Genomic DNA, 17,596 nt, shown 5'->3' with positions numbered 1-17,596 from the left:
TCTTCACCTAGAGAGAGACTAGAGAGGACTGGATCTGCAGTGAAGCATCATAGGTTTTGCTCTGCTGCATTTCTTAATATCTGATTTAACCATAATATATGAAAACATAGTTTGTCTATCACTTTATTACACCAGCAAACCAAAAGTTGAACTAATATGTGATGGATTCAACTCAACTCCATTCATTATATATAGCCCTACAACAGACAGGTAGATTTTATCTGCAAAGATAAGTGAAAGTGTTTGTTAAAAAAAGAACCGAACCACTCTACTTTTACTTGTGCTACTATGCCATTACAAGAAAAGCTGGAGCCACTAGAATGCAAAAGGCAAATGTCATTTTAAGCAACCAATTAGCACAGACGATAAATACAGAAGCTTTTTATCTGTTGTCTTCAGTTTGGTTTATGATGTTCTGTTCATGACAGAAGAGAGATGGCAGTCTTTGAAGGTAAAACATTGAGAGAAAAAAAAAGGTCAAACAAAAGACAACAAAGTTTACTCAAGTGCAAATGTGCAAACAAGTGTGTCTAATTATTCTTCACTTAAGAAAATAATATCACTAAACTGAACCACACTAAAACCGCTTTTTCCCCAGCCAGTGGTTATATATTGATGCACCATTTGCACCAACATGAGTAAGTCACCTGGCACACTTGAGAGGTGATTTGTGTTTTAATTGCACATCGTCCGTGCAGCGATGCACGTAGGCCTACTACTGTACCAGTGCAGTACCAGTACCAGTTAGAGTGACTGAACTAGAGGTGCTAGTAATCTTTTAATTCTAACTGTAAATTCCGTACTGTGCTTCTTATTTTTCTTGGCATGGACCAATTGAGCAAAATTTGTATATGCACATGTGAATGTGTTTGTGTGTGGGTGTTTAATATTCAATAGATCAGTAGATGAGAAAATTCCCCCAGGGCTCATTGGCTCATGCTGACCACATGACCAGCCAACCAGGAAGTGTTGACAGTTAATCCCATACCGGCTCATCATCTGGCTAATTATCCTCGAGTCCTCTGATTGATGCACATATCTGTGTGTGGGTGTGTATGCATGTGTGTTTGTGCCTGTCTTCCATTCATTTGTAAAAGCCTCGGAGCTGTTTTTTCTTTCACAGCTTGCCTTGAAAAATGGTGCCTTGATAAAAACATATCTGCGACTAAACCTGTGAAAATAAGGAATAATTTTTCGGAAAATTCTTTAAGCTGAAAAATTGCCTGATAATTGCCTGAAAAAAATTCTTAATTGTACAGTTATAGTAATAAATAGCTGTAAAATCGAAATAAATAATGGTTGTTGACATCTTGTATCTAATAGAGAATAAGTTAAAACTTTAAAAACAGCAAAACAACAACAAAAACCCCGTAAATAATGAACTCTCGTTTGCACTTGTTGTGCGACGAGCTGACACCTGCTATGCAGAATCTATTAACAGGACCTCAAACTGTCATTGATGTGTCAAATTAAGTGTCAGCTTTATTTAACAAGTAAAAATAAATCAAGTCCAAAATAAATTGCTTTCCCCAGTATCCCGGTTCCCTGCTACAAGTCCGCTGTTATTTTTCTGAATAACTGTCAGATGCGTGTCAGGTCAAACACAAGAAAAAAATAACAGACTAGATTGATAGCAGCAGACAGAGTGACAGCTCAGGAATGATCAGTGTGTAAGCCAGCATGATATTGTGTGGTTTGCTTGGTGACAAATAAGTGACCCCACTGTCAAATTCAAACAAAGCACCTTTAAAAATACAGATTTTTTGCAACTTTTCTCTCTGTTTATTTGGTTTTTATTTATATAGTGAGTTCAGATGAGTTTGTTGGAGCACCCCTTCAAATTAACTGAAAAATCATATTGATATCTTGCAAAGCTGTGGCGCTTCATGAAGTAGGTTCTTACTTTACTAAAACTTTCTCTCCATCTATTCAGATGCGTTGAGATCTGATTGTTACTCTCCTTCTTAGACATTAGCTAGTGGTAGAAGGAAACAATATATTTGACAAATTCCAGTCTGCACTGAAACAGCATTATTAAATTACGAATGGCACTGGTCTCATATTGCTGTCATCATACTTCATACATACACTTAGAAATTCATATAAACCCATGTATGTATGTCCTCCTCTGCACCCCTTGTATGTGGAGTCCCCCAGGGATCTATCCTCGGACCAGTTCTGTTCTCACTATACAAGTTATCCCTGAGCCACCTGCTTGATAGTTTCAAAGGCATATTATTGCTATGCTAATGATACACGGCTGTAATTTTCAGTTGAGCCTAATAACCGCAACAGCCTTCCCTACCTTAATGAATGTGCTCTCTGCCATTACTAACTGGACATCTTTAATTGCCCTTCATTTTAATTCTGGCAAAACTGAAGCTCTTCCTTTGACCCAGACAATTTCTAAGGAGGTCAGTCAGTACTTTTACCCCCTCACGTGCATTGGAAGTCATCGGCTAAGACCCTATGTCTCTTCGCCGATATTTGAAATTTGAACCTGAAATTTAAAAACTCATCAAGTATTGTTTCTTTCTTTTAAGAAACTTTGCAACTTTGGTTATTTTAATGTATTTTTCAGTCATCCCTTGACCATTTTCAGTTAGTCCAGAATGGACAGACTGCTAACAAAAATTTGCCAGTGTACACATATTACACCTCTTCCTGGTGTGCTTTAATGGCTTTCTGTAATAAAAGCCATTTTAAAGTTGTATTCATAACATATAAAGCCCTATGTGGATAGGCCTGGGATACGAATCAGGGCTACTGAAACCTTATAACAGCAGTTGACCTCCCAGAAGAGCTCATCAAGGTCTTTTAATTGTTCCATGATCTTATTTTAAAACCAGAAGTTCTTCCGTGTTTGAGGTTGCAGCACCTAAACTTTGGAACAACCTCTTAGACTTGTAGGTCGGCTAAATGTGTGGTTTGCTTTAAATGACAGCTGAAAACGTTTTATTTTAAATGCGTGCTTTTGTTGAAATGTGAAGCACTTTGTTCTTGAAAAGAAGTGCTTTATAAATAAAGTTATAATTAGTAGTAGTAGTATTTAACCAATGAAGCCCAGCTATCAGGGACAGACAGCATAGGGAAAATCAGCTCAGTGTTAGAGAAGCTGAAGCAGTTGGATGGATGAGCTGGTACTGAAAATATGTTACATGGTTATAAGGCCACACATTGGTAGAAACAGTACAAAACAGACAAGAAATGCATCAGAAAAGAACACGCTCCTTGCTTACTTGTTCAGGATTTTAAATCCACATTGTTTGCAGGAAAGTCTGGACACAGAAATCCTCTGAACAGTGTTTACAAAAGCTGCTCCATATGCTAACCACCTTCATCATGAAGTTAACAGATGTGAAACAATCCTGTAGAGTTGCACTCAAAAGTGTACCAAACTGTTACTCTCACGCATTTTCCTGAAAACAAAATTCTCTCACTATTGATTTTTAGTCATTTTTTTATTGGGAATAATTTTTTCTGTTTAAAATAATACTATTTCTTAAAATAAAACCCAAACCGTTCTTGAAGATTAAGAGCGCCAGTCTATTTAAAAATTAGATCAACTTCACAATTTATTGAATTTATATAATACTACATGGCCGTACCTTCTATGACTCATATTCGTTTGCTGTTTTCTTAAGTTTTCCGATATCTCAAATGGCTGACGGTGCGAGACACAGAGAGAAAGCGAGAGAAGCAGAAAACGCAGCGCTGAAACAGACAGTGATAATGACTCCCCAGGGCAAGCATGCCTTTTGGCCAGACCGTTTCCTATGTCTAGAATACATGACTCAAGAGTCACGTTAGAATAGTGAACAGCATACTTGAGTTTGTGTGTGTTTGTATATGTGTGTGTGAACGCATATGCACTGTTCCCTTGGGGTTAGTAGAGATGCTGTTAATCCATGAGTCAAGTGTTTGAGTAGGCTACTGTGATTCATTGGCTAACACGAGAGTGTAGCTCCACACACTGTGTGTGTATGTGTGCGTGTTTGTGTGAGTGTGTTGAATGTGTCACACAGAGGTCAGAGCATAGGGTTAAAATAAATCAATGTGACATGTCCTCACTCAACAGGGGGGATATTTGTCTGTTTAAGAGTCTGAATATGTCTCTAAAGATGTTTGTATTTATATCTAATGGTGTGCTGTGAATGTGCATCTGTGTATATGACTGTCTGTGATTATGCAATCTTATTAATGTGGGCTGTTATGACTGAAAACCCCAAAGTGTGTTTACTATTTCTTTTCTTATAGTGACTAAAGTGAGCGCCGAGACAAACAGAATAAGTTCAGCGGTCTGCTTAGATTTTGCTCTTCTGATATTGACTTTTTGAAATTTGACTTGGTTCATTAATATTTATATTTCTTTACTTTTAACCAGAACTCATTATAATATGGAACACACTGTGTGACGATTAGGAGTCAAATTCTTTAAGACTGAGATTTTGGGTCTTTTGTAGAAGTAGATGTTGAATAAAAAGTGTTTTTTTCCTCTCGCTCTCTATTTCCATGCACACAGGTTGTTTCTCATGCTGTGTCTCTTTAGTCAGAGTAGCTGTACTGGCTGCCCTACTGGAATCACAGCTAGTACCTCCAGAACTGAAGCGAGGCACAAAAGAGATTTCCACCAAGTAAAGAGCTGAAAGGCGACAATTACTCCACAGTAATAAATGTAATGCAGTACTTTAAGCAGTCGATGCTGAAATCTTTAGTAACTAAGTAAATAAATAAATGAAAGTTCATTACTTTATCGAGTCATTGGAAAGCTTTACTCCTTTGTTGGACATTGATAAGTAAAAATGGAAACATAAACTGGGACAAATACACAATTTCATTAAACATTTCCCCAAAACAAACTTCTCAGCCGCTGTAATTAATCATTGTATTGCTGTGTTAGACACAGGAGACTTGTCTTTGTAATGTCACCATTAAATAAAACCCGAGTATGTACTTATTTTTCTCTCTGTCACTGCCTCTTCCTTTCTCCTCACACTCTGTCATTGTTTCTCTGCACTGTGCTTCCAATGCTTTCCCTCCTTTGTAAGCCAAACGTCGACAGCAGCCAAAAGAACATTGGAAAACGTCTGTGAAGTATAGGGGAGGGGAAAAAATAGTCTTGACCCCACTTTTTTTTTCCTCGGTCTTCTCAAACTTTCCCTCACTGCTTTTCTCTCTAAGGGTCAGTGACAATAAAGGTGATTCATTCGTGTATGAAGGTGTATATACACCTCTCTCTAGCGTAGTGCACGGTTTGTGATTGTGCATGTAGCTGACAGTGTGGGTCTTTTCTCGCCTTTTCCTCCGTGTCTCCACGTATTGCCTGTGCTGGGTAGGTGTAGGCAAACAATGGTCTCACTGTTCCTCGTGTGAAAAACGTGAACAAAAGGAATAAGACATACACGAGGAATGAAGGAGAAGGAATGAGATAGGTTTATATGTGCTGTATTTTTTCCCCTTTGCGGCAGCTTCCCTTTTCACATTGGGCAAAGCCTTTCAGCGTGGTTTTGTAAATCAAAAGCCGTCTGAATCATCGAAGAAAGAAAAAAGAGAAGACGCACAGTCAGGCATTTTTTAATTATTATCTTTGCATGTAAAGACAATGGATGTTGACTGTGACAAACTCTGTTGGCATGATGTTTGAAGTTTTAGCACATTTTAGCTGCAATGACTTGTGCAACTTCTATGTAATCCAGATGCAGACACGCATTTGTAAAGTCGCTGTTTTGGACTGACCTCGGTCAACAGCGGCCATCCCCGAGCTATGACACTAAAGGATTATGTCTGAATTAGCTAAGTAGCCGGCATGAAACAGAAGTGGATGCAGAATGTGCTGCTTGCACCCACATCACAGCCCGAAGGCGACATTTGTCCCTTTTGTGTTCTCACAGATACTGTGTTATTGTTAGTTCTTGCCATGTTGGTGTCATTCGCCATGGTGTTTAGCCTCCTGACAGAAAACAAGGTGCCGTCACAGCAGAAAACTGTGTCACCTCATTGCTTTAAACTAAGTCAAAGCAACATCTCTTAATTGTTTTAGATTTGAATCATTTTAGGTTCACACAGTTTTTGCCCCGCTTGATTGGATAGTTAACTGTGACATCTGTGTTATAGATATGACAAACAATGCAACTTCACCCCCATGTGTCATCATTGCACCATGTAAATTAACATTTAAGGTCTTGCCTGAGGAGGTCCACTCAAGGACACCACAAAAATACAACAGTTGACTGTTGCCAAAACCAAACTATAACCACTGGACCCCTCTGTAACCCTGCACGCTATTCGAGCCAGATGTGATACATTTTTTTCCACATATATGCTGGGATGTGAAAGGGGGTCAAGGGAGGTTTAAAAAGAGATTTTCTTTTACTGTAAAAATCCACTCCTACTCTCCCATACAAATCAATCCCTTCACTGTGCTGTGGCAGACATAAAGCTTTGGACTGTAAAGTTTTTTTTTCCTCCTTCTTCCTTTTTTTGTTGTAAACTCTGGCTCCTTGAAGTGACATATTCAACAAGGAGAGATTTGATAAGACAAAGTATAGATGAGATGAAACGGGACAGAGCAGGAGGAAGGAGGGAGATGGAGAGAGAAAAACAGCTAACAGAAATAAACAGGGTTTGTGTTTGAGTCCAACCGTCGTTTGAATTTTACACAAACTTTTGAGATGCTGCAAATATTTAACCCTGTTATTATTATTTCTCCCCAAAATGTGCAATACATTACTTAGACTACAAAGTGTGATTATATGGAAACTGCAGATTACTGAGTGAGAGCCAAAGAAGTGAGTGCACAGAAAGCTAAAAGGTACAAAGACAGAGAGCCAGTGTATTAAAGTTCACTTTGGGGATCTTATTTCGGTTACCGGGTCTTTGTGGTCTGTTAAAAGCTTAAAAACAGAGCGGTGCTGAAAACAGACACCCAGCGTTTAGCTCACACCACGAAACCTGAGGCTTAATTGCCTTTCAATTAGAGGAACTAATAGGTGTGCATGTGTGTGTCTGTGTGTGGTGAGGCAATTACAAAGAAAGCTCCAAAGCTTTCTCAGCATTCACGAAAATAGGTATTAATGAGAGGCTAACAACTCTCTCTCTCTCTCACACACACACACAAAGGACGCAGTCTTCGCTTTGAGTGTGTGTCTGTGCATGTGTATGTGTAGGCTGCTGATTTCTATTAAGCCATTAGTGAGATTCAAGTGCTAATTACCACCCACAAGAACCCACGTTTGCCATTTTCACACATGTGCACACGCACGCACACTTGCTTTATGTACAGATCTTTAAAATCTTTAATCAACCACATTTCAACATCATTAATATCAAATTACTTGGAAAAGAATGAAGTAATGACTGTCCCGGCCCTATGAGATCCACAACGTGGATTTCTAAATTATATGCATTAGCTAATTGAATCATTATGTAATGGCGTTATGGTGCAGTTTATGTGATGCTTTCTTAACGCTTCTGCTTCATGAGACATTTGGCTTTAACAGAAAAGTCTTGGAAGAGAATGAAAGACATCAATCAAAGAGCAACGATTTGGATTTGATCTTGTGTGGCTTTTAACGAGCGAGTGGCACACAACACAAAGACCGAGCGTAAGACGCATGGAATGCTGCACAGACCACAATCCCTGACGCTGATAATTCCACAGTTAGAGGTGCGTGACGCAGCGGAAAAACAAGCATCAATGCACCGCTAGTAGATTTGGTAAGGATAAACATTAGTCTCAACCAAATCCTGTCACCTGGTATCCATCTCTCTGAAGCTTTGATAGGTTTTTGATGGAGAGAACAGTCTGCAGAGGTTCAATTTCCACAGTGAAGCAGATCTGTTTCCTCTTGGAAGACAAAAACATCTTCCGCAAGGACACTGATGCCATCGTTGGGAAAGAGCTGAGTCACTGTGAATGAATATGGGCTCATTTTGCTTTGAAGGAATTAAACAGTGTGGCTCTTGGGGAGCAGCTTGTAAGAAAAGGTCAATGATCTGAGGAAAAGATTAGTAATATGCATTTTTCTTGTTCTTGTTTGCTCTGGTATTGCTCCAGGAAGCAAGAAGTTAGAATATACAATCACTTCTTTGTACCAGAGTGATTAAAAAAGCCTTGTAAACTTTCCACTTCTGCCATTTCTTGTTCTTGTCAGCTGTGCTTTGACTTGATCTTTATTTTTTGTGAACTCTTCCCACGATCCTTGTGTCTGCGTAGCCAGAAAGCCATGCAAACGACACCAGAGCAGGACCATAAATTCAGCCACAGGCAGAGAGAAACCTGTTACCAATCTTCATCATCATTTGAAGATACAGCAGCCAAAGTGTCCAATCATTGCTTTATGGCTCCCAATAACACTTCTGCACCGGATGTCAGTAACAGGTTTATAGGGGTACAGCTGAGTCATATCTTAGTTTAGACCAATTATAGAGAAACATATTTTCGATGTGCAGACTTCTGAACGGTAGGTTGTTGTTGTTTCATCCTGTCTGTTTCAGTTTAGTTTTAAAGCTGTAGAGAGCTCGTAATACTCGTAATATAGAAAGATATGGATCCACTTACTTTGTTGGCATTCTCTGTGTTTTGACAGTTAGCAGTAGCACAGTTATGTTCATTTAATGAATAAAATTAACTGAACTTAGAGGAATACATTGGAAGCTACAACAAAGTCATGGTAGCATGTGTTAATTTCAAGAATGAAATGAACAAAGCTGAAAATGAAGAAGAAAAACAATGTGCTGACAGCTCTGACATTTATATATATTTTTTGATTTTTGCATTCAGCTAGCTAGCATCTAATTAAGTCTGATTCACATCCACAGCTAATTTATTCTGTCAAAAGAATTTTAGTTCATAAAGATAACACTCTGTTTACATGAAAACATTTTTGTTTTGATTAGCATCCTCGTTTACTCCTTATCGTGTTAATTTGAAAATGATTATAAATCATGTGCAATCACAACATGTTTTCTGTGATGAGCGGAAGGTTGCGTTTTACATCGCTTCAACGTCATGTTCTGTGCATTTAAACATACTGTTCTCTGCTGCTTTAAATCACTTGATTCATCCCTATCACGACAGCTGCCTTGTAGTTTCATAACCTGTGTTCATCAAGAGATAAACTGATTGCAACATACAACGAGAATTTCTCTCGCAAAGAGCTGATTGTGGTACCAATACAATTCTATTTTTTTTTATTTAGTTAGAAACATTCTTGTACATTAAATACTGAATCCATAGTTTTTGGGCACAGTGTAACAACAGCTGCTGCTGCTGCTGCCGACATCTTGCTTTTATAAAACAAGACAAGAAATTTATAGAAGAAAAAATCATAACGGCAACATAAACAAAGGCGATAATGGGGTGAATGTTTCAGCAGGGTGCATCACTCTGTTGTTCCTGATTTGGCCTTTAATTTCATAAGGAAATCCTTCAGGGTGAAAAGAAGTTAATGACTCAACCAATCAACTCTCTCTGCTCTTCCAAATGAGCAACCAGAATAGACAGTAAAACAACGGGCGAGCTGATGAGATGCAGTTAAGCTCGAGGCAAGACAATGCAGTTCCAATTAGCCTGCTGACCACCGTTTATTGGCTATTGGTTTGCATGGGAATGCCCTCTTCAGGCTTAAACTTTGTGTCCGAGTCCCTTTATTTCTGACATTGGGACTGTCTGTAAATACCTTGCAGTGACAACTGTGTTCCAATTGTCTTGGTAATCATTTAAACATAAATCCTTATGAATGTGGTTGAGAAATTAATCTTTAATTAAACAACAATCAAATTCTTCCTCTCTATCTCGCCCTGTCCTTCTTTCACTCTGCTATTGTTTCTTATTGTTTTTCTTTCTATATTTTCCTCTGCTTCGGCTCGCTACATCTGTCCCTTTTATTCCTTTCCTGTTTCAGTTTTCTGCCACAGTCCAGTAGGATCCATTGTGGCAAAATATAGCTTTGCAATACAGCTCCAGAATGACACTGTAATTACTGCAGTAGACTTAAAAATGTACTCAGCCACAAAACATGAGCAGAGCCTCACAGGTTTGCTTCATTTTCATTTTTGTTTATCCAGTTTTTTCTTTTATCTCTCACTCGGGAAAATGGCTCCTCAGATGCAGCCAGATATTTCTCTCACGCGGCTATCAAACAGCCCCATTATTGTTTGCTATGTACACGCTCGCATATGGTTTAAGGGATTGAAGTACTTCAAAAACAAGTCATTGAGGACATCTGTAGAGGTTTAGAGTTCACAGTCAGACACAATCTACATCACAAGAGATTCATGACACTGTCACTGTATCCTTTAATCAGAGAGCTAGGCAAAGATAAGACAGATGAGTGTGATGGCGGGGTGGGGGTGGGGTCATGTCAAGACTAACACAGAAAGAAAAAGGGACTAGTCAAGAAAATATTCTACTCATTGTAAGAATAGAAATACAAAATTACACAGCTGCTAGGTTAGAAATGGAAAAGGGAGTAAACTTTGAGGAATGCATTAAAAAAAAGCAAGAAAAACTGAAACTTTGTGCCTCTCGCTCTATCTGACTCGGTTTCTTTGTGTGTGTGTGGTTTCTTTTCTCCCCCCCACTAAATGAGGAGGAGAAAGAGAGACAGGGCAGGAAACGGTGGCGTCTGGAATCGATTTGAGGCTAAAGGAAAAATAAAATACTTTGGATTCTTAAAGGCTTGAGGAGCAGGGACAGATGACCGCAAAGAAATGAAGAAAGGTAGGAGAGAGAGAAGAGGCCACATAACCACAAGTTTAAAAAGAAACCCAACATAAAATAAGGGGATACAAAGCTAGCATAAAGGATTTAGACCACTGCAAAAGATCTCTGAGCTCACCATAAGTATAGTGGAAGAAAAACTTGTGTTGTGTTTTTAAAGCACAACAACACAAAGAGTTATACAAGACATTTGGAGAACTGTGATTTACACTCGTGTCTCCCAAAAAGTTGATTCTGTTCAGTGAAAGAAACATTTGTCACTCTTCCAAGTGACTTCTTCAACAAATCTCCAACTTTGACAAGTTGGTGGTAGTGATAGAGTGCGATCGAGTCAAAAAGAATGGGTATGTCCTAGGTTCTGTCACAGACTCCCGCAGCCGAGAAAGAAACATTAAAGGGTAAAATTGCTTCTGATATTAAGGAAACAGTAGAGGAAATATTTTATATGCACACACACATGTTTAGGACACGGTATATAACTTGTGTGAAGGGAGTGAGGGTGAAGGTTGAATGGGAGAGACTGCGAGTAACCTGAGACATTGCTGCAGTGCCTTGAGATTCACTTTAAAACCCATTTCACACTACAGCTGTAAAACTGTTTATTTTCTATCCAATTTCAACAGCAGTGTGTAAGCATCCAGCTCTTTACTGTGACAGCTTCTGTGATCCACACACATGCTGAGGTTTGTTTTGTGACAGGAGGATACAAACCGAGCTGAACAGGTGACAATGCAAAATGGAAAATAATAAACAATAATGATGAAATTTAAGGTAATCTTAAAGATAACTGTGCGCACGTCTTTGCAATAACTACTCTGCAATATTACTTTGAGTAGCTATAATGCATAATTTCATAGTTTCTGTATATTTCTTTTGAATTTTTCAGTAAGCAATCGTCAGTAAAGCTTGATCAATTTATCATCCAAAATTAGCTATTTGATGACCTCTTTAGATTGGTATTTATAACGGGTAATAAATCAAATTAAAAAATAAATAAAAGAAGAAGACAGGAGAAACACCATTCAACCATGCAGTGAGTTTATTTCGTCGACTAGAGGGCAGTCTTTGATGTTGATACATGCTTGGAATGACACAAACACAGCCATTGGCTGATCCGAGCAGAGCTGGTCAGATCATAACTAAGTAAATAAATTAATGCACATAATAATTTTAGGGAAAAACGTTTATGTTTTGTATGTTGAAAGAAACAAATACTGGTATCGGGCTTAAAAATATTTCACAAGTAAGGACAATCTGTTTTTTTGTAGTTTGGATAATCATTTATCATGAATAACACAATCAATGAGTTCGACTGGTAAAACTTTATCATTTTTTGAATGTGTGTTTTTAGTGGTACTGCATTATAACTCAACCTTAATTTTATATGTATACAGCTGAAGCTGTGAATCGGTACACTGCAGAGGACTACCGAAGCCGCCATTAACAGATCAGCAGGAAGCTAATTTATCTTATTAACAATGCTCGTTAAAGCGACCACAGCAATGAGTGCTGTTGTGTGTTATTGGCCCCGTGCAACAGTTACACAGCTGCCAAACAGTCGCAAATGGAGAACAAAGAGGCAGGTGAAAAGAACTAATACCGGCTTCAAGTCCACGAGAATCAAGTAGCATTATGAGGAAACAAATAATGCATAATGGTAAGAGAGAGAAATGAAAAGATCAAGTGAAATTGCCAAGCAGTAGGGAGGAAAAAAAAAGTGGAAGAAAGAGAGCAACTGAGAGGGATTTGTGTCCAGCTAGGTTAGCCATGTGTGCTAGTGCTTTGGCAAGCTCAACGAGTGTTCCAGCATGATGAATAGAGACTAAAGATATTAGAATATGAGACAGAAAGAGAGAGATATCAAAGGGAGCCTGAGAGGATAGAAGGTGGAAATCCTCTTTTTTTCCATTCTTCCCCAAAGAGAAATGAGAGAGTTAATCCTCGGGGGCTTACATTTGTTTTTTTTTTCCCCTCTCTATCTCTCTGTATTTCTGTATCTCTGCCTCCTGACATTTTCTTTGCTCCCTCCTGATTTTCACTTTGCCTCAATCTCATTCTCTGCTTGTAGTTCTCAGCTCTGTCTCTGTTAACAGTCATCCATATTTGCATCTCTTCTTCCAGTCTTCCATATTCTTCTGTTGTTGAATTCCTCATTTCCCTGGATCCCTGTCTTTCTCTCTCTCATCCTTCTCTCTTCCCCTCCATCTCTCCGATTCCGTCCGGGATTTATGGGTTTATGATGCACGGTTTTGCACACATTTATCTGCTCATTCTTTCTGTTTCTTCTCACTCTTTTTTTTTCTTTTCTTTCTTTTTTTTTCTTTTTTTGCTCAGTTGTGTTTTGAGATGTGTGTTGATGCTTATAGGATATTTACATTCGATCTCTGCATGGTGTGCAGTGAAATGTAGTGACAGAACAAGAGAAAGAAACCGAGCAATGAAATGCAGAGCTGAACAGCTCAATGAAGAGCTGTGCAAGTTGAAACAGTTGTAACAGAGCAGTGAATACAAATTCAGGACACAATAAAACAGATAAATGCCAAAGCGGAGTAGAATGGAATTAAAATGAAAAGCCATCTAAGGTCTGTATTTAAGGGATCAGGAAAAATCTATTTATCTGTCATTTAAAATCTAAATCATAAAACTATGCCTCTGTCCGTCTGCCCATCCCATTTGAGCCACACGTAATGGGCGAGCTATGTTTTAAAAGCAATAAAAAAAACAAAAAAACACAACATTTGGGTCATAAGGTATTGTTTTTTTTCGCTCGTTCTCGCGACAATCCAGTGCAGGTGGCTTTGTGATGGAAGGCTTGGTTGATCAAGCCGAGCCTGTAATCTCATATTGAAGGATAACTCCATTTCTTGCATCCTTTGACCACCTAAAAGCAATTTCCCTCTCTTCCGAAATGCCATTTTCTCCTGATATTAGATCCCTTAAGCTTCAAAATTAAACATTGTTACCTGATGCAGTGTTCCCAAAGCTTTGATGATTGCATCATCACCTGTGTCACTATTTTATAAGCAATCATCAGTTGTCTGATTTTTCTCACAAAATCACACTGCAACAAAGAGGAACACCCCACTGCTCCTCAGTAAGAATTAGTAGGCACGCATTATTTGACCAACAAAGCTCTTTCTGTTTTTGTGTCTCAGCAAGCTCTCACACAGCCTTTATTTTTTCACAAGATTATAGACAAGCAGGATTCATATTTTAAGGAACATTTATAGCTGAAAATGCTTAGTGGCTGAAACTGCAGAAATCACATAACAAGTCTGCTGTGTCACTGGGAAAAAAATGTCATAAATTGAAATGAGCAATTATGCCATTTGCTGAATAAATCAATTCACACACTCGTTTCATCATTTGTCACTTAGAGTGTCATCTAAAGGGGATAAAAAGCCCTCTCACTCTGTTCTAAAGCTGAGAAAGTCTGTCTCCAGGACTTCTGATACATCTTCATCAAGCTTGTTTTCAGCAGTTAAGCTGATGGTGTTATTCAGAACACTCACCAACAGTTTCCATAAAACTCAAACCAAGCAAATCCTCTACCATTACTCAACTCAAACCTTCAGTATTTTGCTATTTTAGTGTGCAATATGGAGCAGCTTGGATAAGGATATTTGATTTTGAACTTTTAGTTCTTAGTACCAGTCAAAAGTAGATTTCAGGTGTTTACTCACTACTTACTCACATCTCAAACTGTCACTGTTGCAGCTCAGTAGATCTCGGGAATAATTTATTTGCACGCTAGCTGTTTGTGTTTTTCTGCAGGCTGGAATAGGGGTGTGCCTTTAAACTCTTCAGGTTTAGTATTTTATTGATGTGTGATTTTCTATATCTGGTTCTCAATCAGTCAGACAGCTGGATAATCAATACTGGTAGAGGACATTAAAACTCTGCGTGTGTGTGTTTGTGTAAATCCGTGGAAAGAAATCTCCTTGTCCCGAATTCCTGCTTCTTATCTGTCCTCCCAGACCCCCATCAGTGTCACATTTTAAAGATATATGAGCCTGATAGTTAATGAGTTTTAACAGCATTTTGCAGCTCTACTTTACACTCCCGGGAATGGCTTATCAGTACTGGGTTACACCTACCGCTGACTCTATGCTCACTGTGTTAACATTTATATTTTTCTCTGTTAAGAGCACAGTTTGTCTAACTTGTATGGCTTCTTTTAAAAGCAATATGTTAAGACTTTCCTTCAATCACACATTTGAGCTCTTTTGAGGAAAAAGGGAAATAATACATAATAATAATTGAATTAATCAGATGTCAGATGTGCAGCTTCTGGTTGTTTTTGGGTGGTAGATCCTTGTATTTGTTGGGAGACATAATTCTCTTTGAATGATCATGAGCTCATGGCTTTTAAGATCATCCAGATCAAATGTCTATTATACCCAAATGCACAACTCGTATAGCAAAAATGCTGAGAAGTGCAATCATGAGCCCACTGGTGCACTTTGTGTATTGTAAACAGCAAATCAGATCATTACTTGATCAGAAAACATTATCAATACATTGCGATGTAGATGTTTTGCTAGCCGGTCGTCACGGCAAAGCTACGAGAGCGTCTCTCAGCATGGGCCCGAAAAAAGTTCTGTCAGCCGAGGAAGGAGACGATATTAAGAAGTCGCTGGAGTTTATGACAGAGGAGATTTCTACTGTCAAACTGCAGCAGAAAGCCATCCTGGACCTGGTCGAGGAAGTTAAGGCTCTCCGCATCCAGAACGCCGAGAAGGATCGGCGGCTGGCGTACCTGGAGAACAGAGTGGCGGATTTGTTATCATCACGGGGCTTCGCATCAAACCCCGGTCATACGCCCGGGCGGTCGCCACTGACAATGTAGGAGGGCCAGGAGAGGAAGATGTCAACTCCACGGAGCATCAAGTGGTTACCTTTCTACGGTCCAAAGGTGTGGAAGTGGATTATAACAACATTGAGGCTTGCCACCCTCTACCCCGAAAAAATGACAGTAACAAACCAGCCATCATTGTGAGATTTGCAAACAGAAAACAGAAAACAGCACTGTTAAAACAAGGAAGGAAACTGAAAGGATCCGATGTCTTCATGAACGAACATCTGATAAAAAGAAATGCGGACATTGCCAGAAAAGCACATTACTTGAAGAAACAGGGAAAAATTCAAAATACATGGACCACCAACTGCAAAGTATTCATTAAACTCAATGGAACACCGGAACAAGCCAAAGTGTTGGTCATCAGAAATATGGAAGAGCTGGACAAATACTGAGGTCAACTTACTCTGGAGGTATGAATACACATGTGACGTGACACACAACACAACACATGGCACAGTCCAAAAGAACTTCATCTGCATCCGGCAACAATATCAACATAACTCATTGGAATTCTCTTTATGATAATCTGGAACTGAGAACATTTCGATACACAGACCATAATGTTCTAGACTTAGAAAAGGATATAGACCCGGAAAATAATTTCTTCTACAACATCAGCTGTAACTGCTGCTACTTCACTGATGAACAGTTTAAGCACACCATCAACACGGAAAATAAATTATCAATAATCCATTTTAATAGCAGAAGTCTGTATGCCAACTTCAACAATATAAAGGAATATCTAAATGAGTTGACAAATCCATTTGGAATTATTGCCATTTCTGAAACATGGATCAATGCGGAGAAAGGAATGGACTTTGGACTGGAGGGATATGAAGTGAATTTTGTAAATAGAAGGAACAAGAGTGGAGGGGGAGTAGCTGTGTATGTGGATAAAAACCTAAACTACAAGGTGGTAGAAAGTATGACAACTGTAACTGATAATTTACTAGAATGTATAACAATTGAAATTTATAAGGAAAAAGAAAAAAATGTAATAATTAGCTGTATATATAGAACACCTGGCTCTAGTATTCAAGTATTTAATGACTTCATAGAGGAAATATTCTCTAAAACAAATCAAAAAGTTATGTTTATCTGTGGTGATTTTAATATTGACCTGTTGAATCCAAAAAAGCATAAAATGACCGACGAATTCCTAAACACTATGTACAGTTTGAGTTTACATCCTAAAATAACCAGGCCTAGCAGAATTACACCACATTGTGCCACCTTACTTGACAATATTTTCACTAACAATATGGAAAACAACATTGTGAGCGGAATATTAATTAATGACATCAGTGATCACCTACCAGTTTTTGCAGTTTATGACACTAATTATAAGAAAAATCAGCATGAAGAACAACTGAGATACAGACGTGTAAGGACAGAAGAAACTATGACTGCATTTAAGAACGATCTATTAAATCAGGACTGGGACAAGGTGTACAAAGAAGCTGATATTGATATTGCATATGGCATATTTTTAAGAATATTCATGGAGTTGTACGATAAAAACTGTCCAACAATAAAATACAACAGAAAGCACAAATATTCAGATAGACCATGGCTCACTAAGGGTTTACAAAATGCATGTAAAAAGAAAAATACACTCTATAGGGAATACCTAAAACAAAGAACAAAAGAAGCTGAAAATAAATATAAAAAATACAAAAATAAGTTGACCAATATTATACGTGTATGTAGAAAGGAGTATTATAGTAAAATATTGAACAACAATAAACATAATATGAAAGGAATATGGGATGTTTTAAACGGTATCATTAAAAATAATTCTGGACAACAAAGTTATCCACAATACTTTATCGATAATGGCAATATTATGGAAAACACTGCTGATAAGGTCAACAGCTTTAATCATTATTTTGTAAATATTGGACCAAAACTGGCAGAACAAATTCCTGAGTCACTGCCATCAGTAGAATGTAGTGAAAACCTGATTGATAGGAACCCTAACTCAATGTTCCTCACATCAGTGGAGGAAAAAG

General features: G+C 38.3%; 1 protein-coding gene across 2 annotated transcripts in view; it reads right to left on the bottom strand.

Moving 5' to 3' along the window:
- Nucleotides 1-17,596, bottom strand: part of cdh11 (cadherin 11, type 2, OB-cadherin (osteoblast)) — a 95,949-nt gene that overhangs the window by 35,533 nt on the left and 42,820 nt on the right. The window lies entirely within an intron of this gene.

Source organism: Rhamphochromis longiceps, linkage group LG13 (assembly GCF_057381845.1).
Source record: "Rhamphochromis longiceps isolate RC_006_pf linkage group LG13, R_longiceps_female_GT1.1, whole genome shotgun sequence".
Taxonomy (NCBI): domain Eukaryota; kingdom Metazoa; phylum Chordata; class Actinopteri; order Cichliformes; family Cichlidae; genus Rhamphochromis; species Rhamphochromis longiceps.
This window is presented reverse-complemented; position numbering and strand designations above follow the sequence as displayed.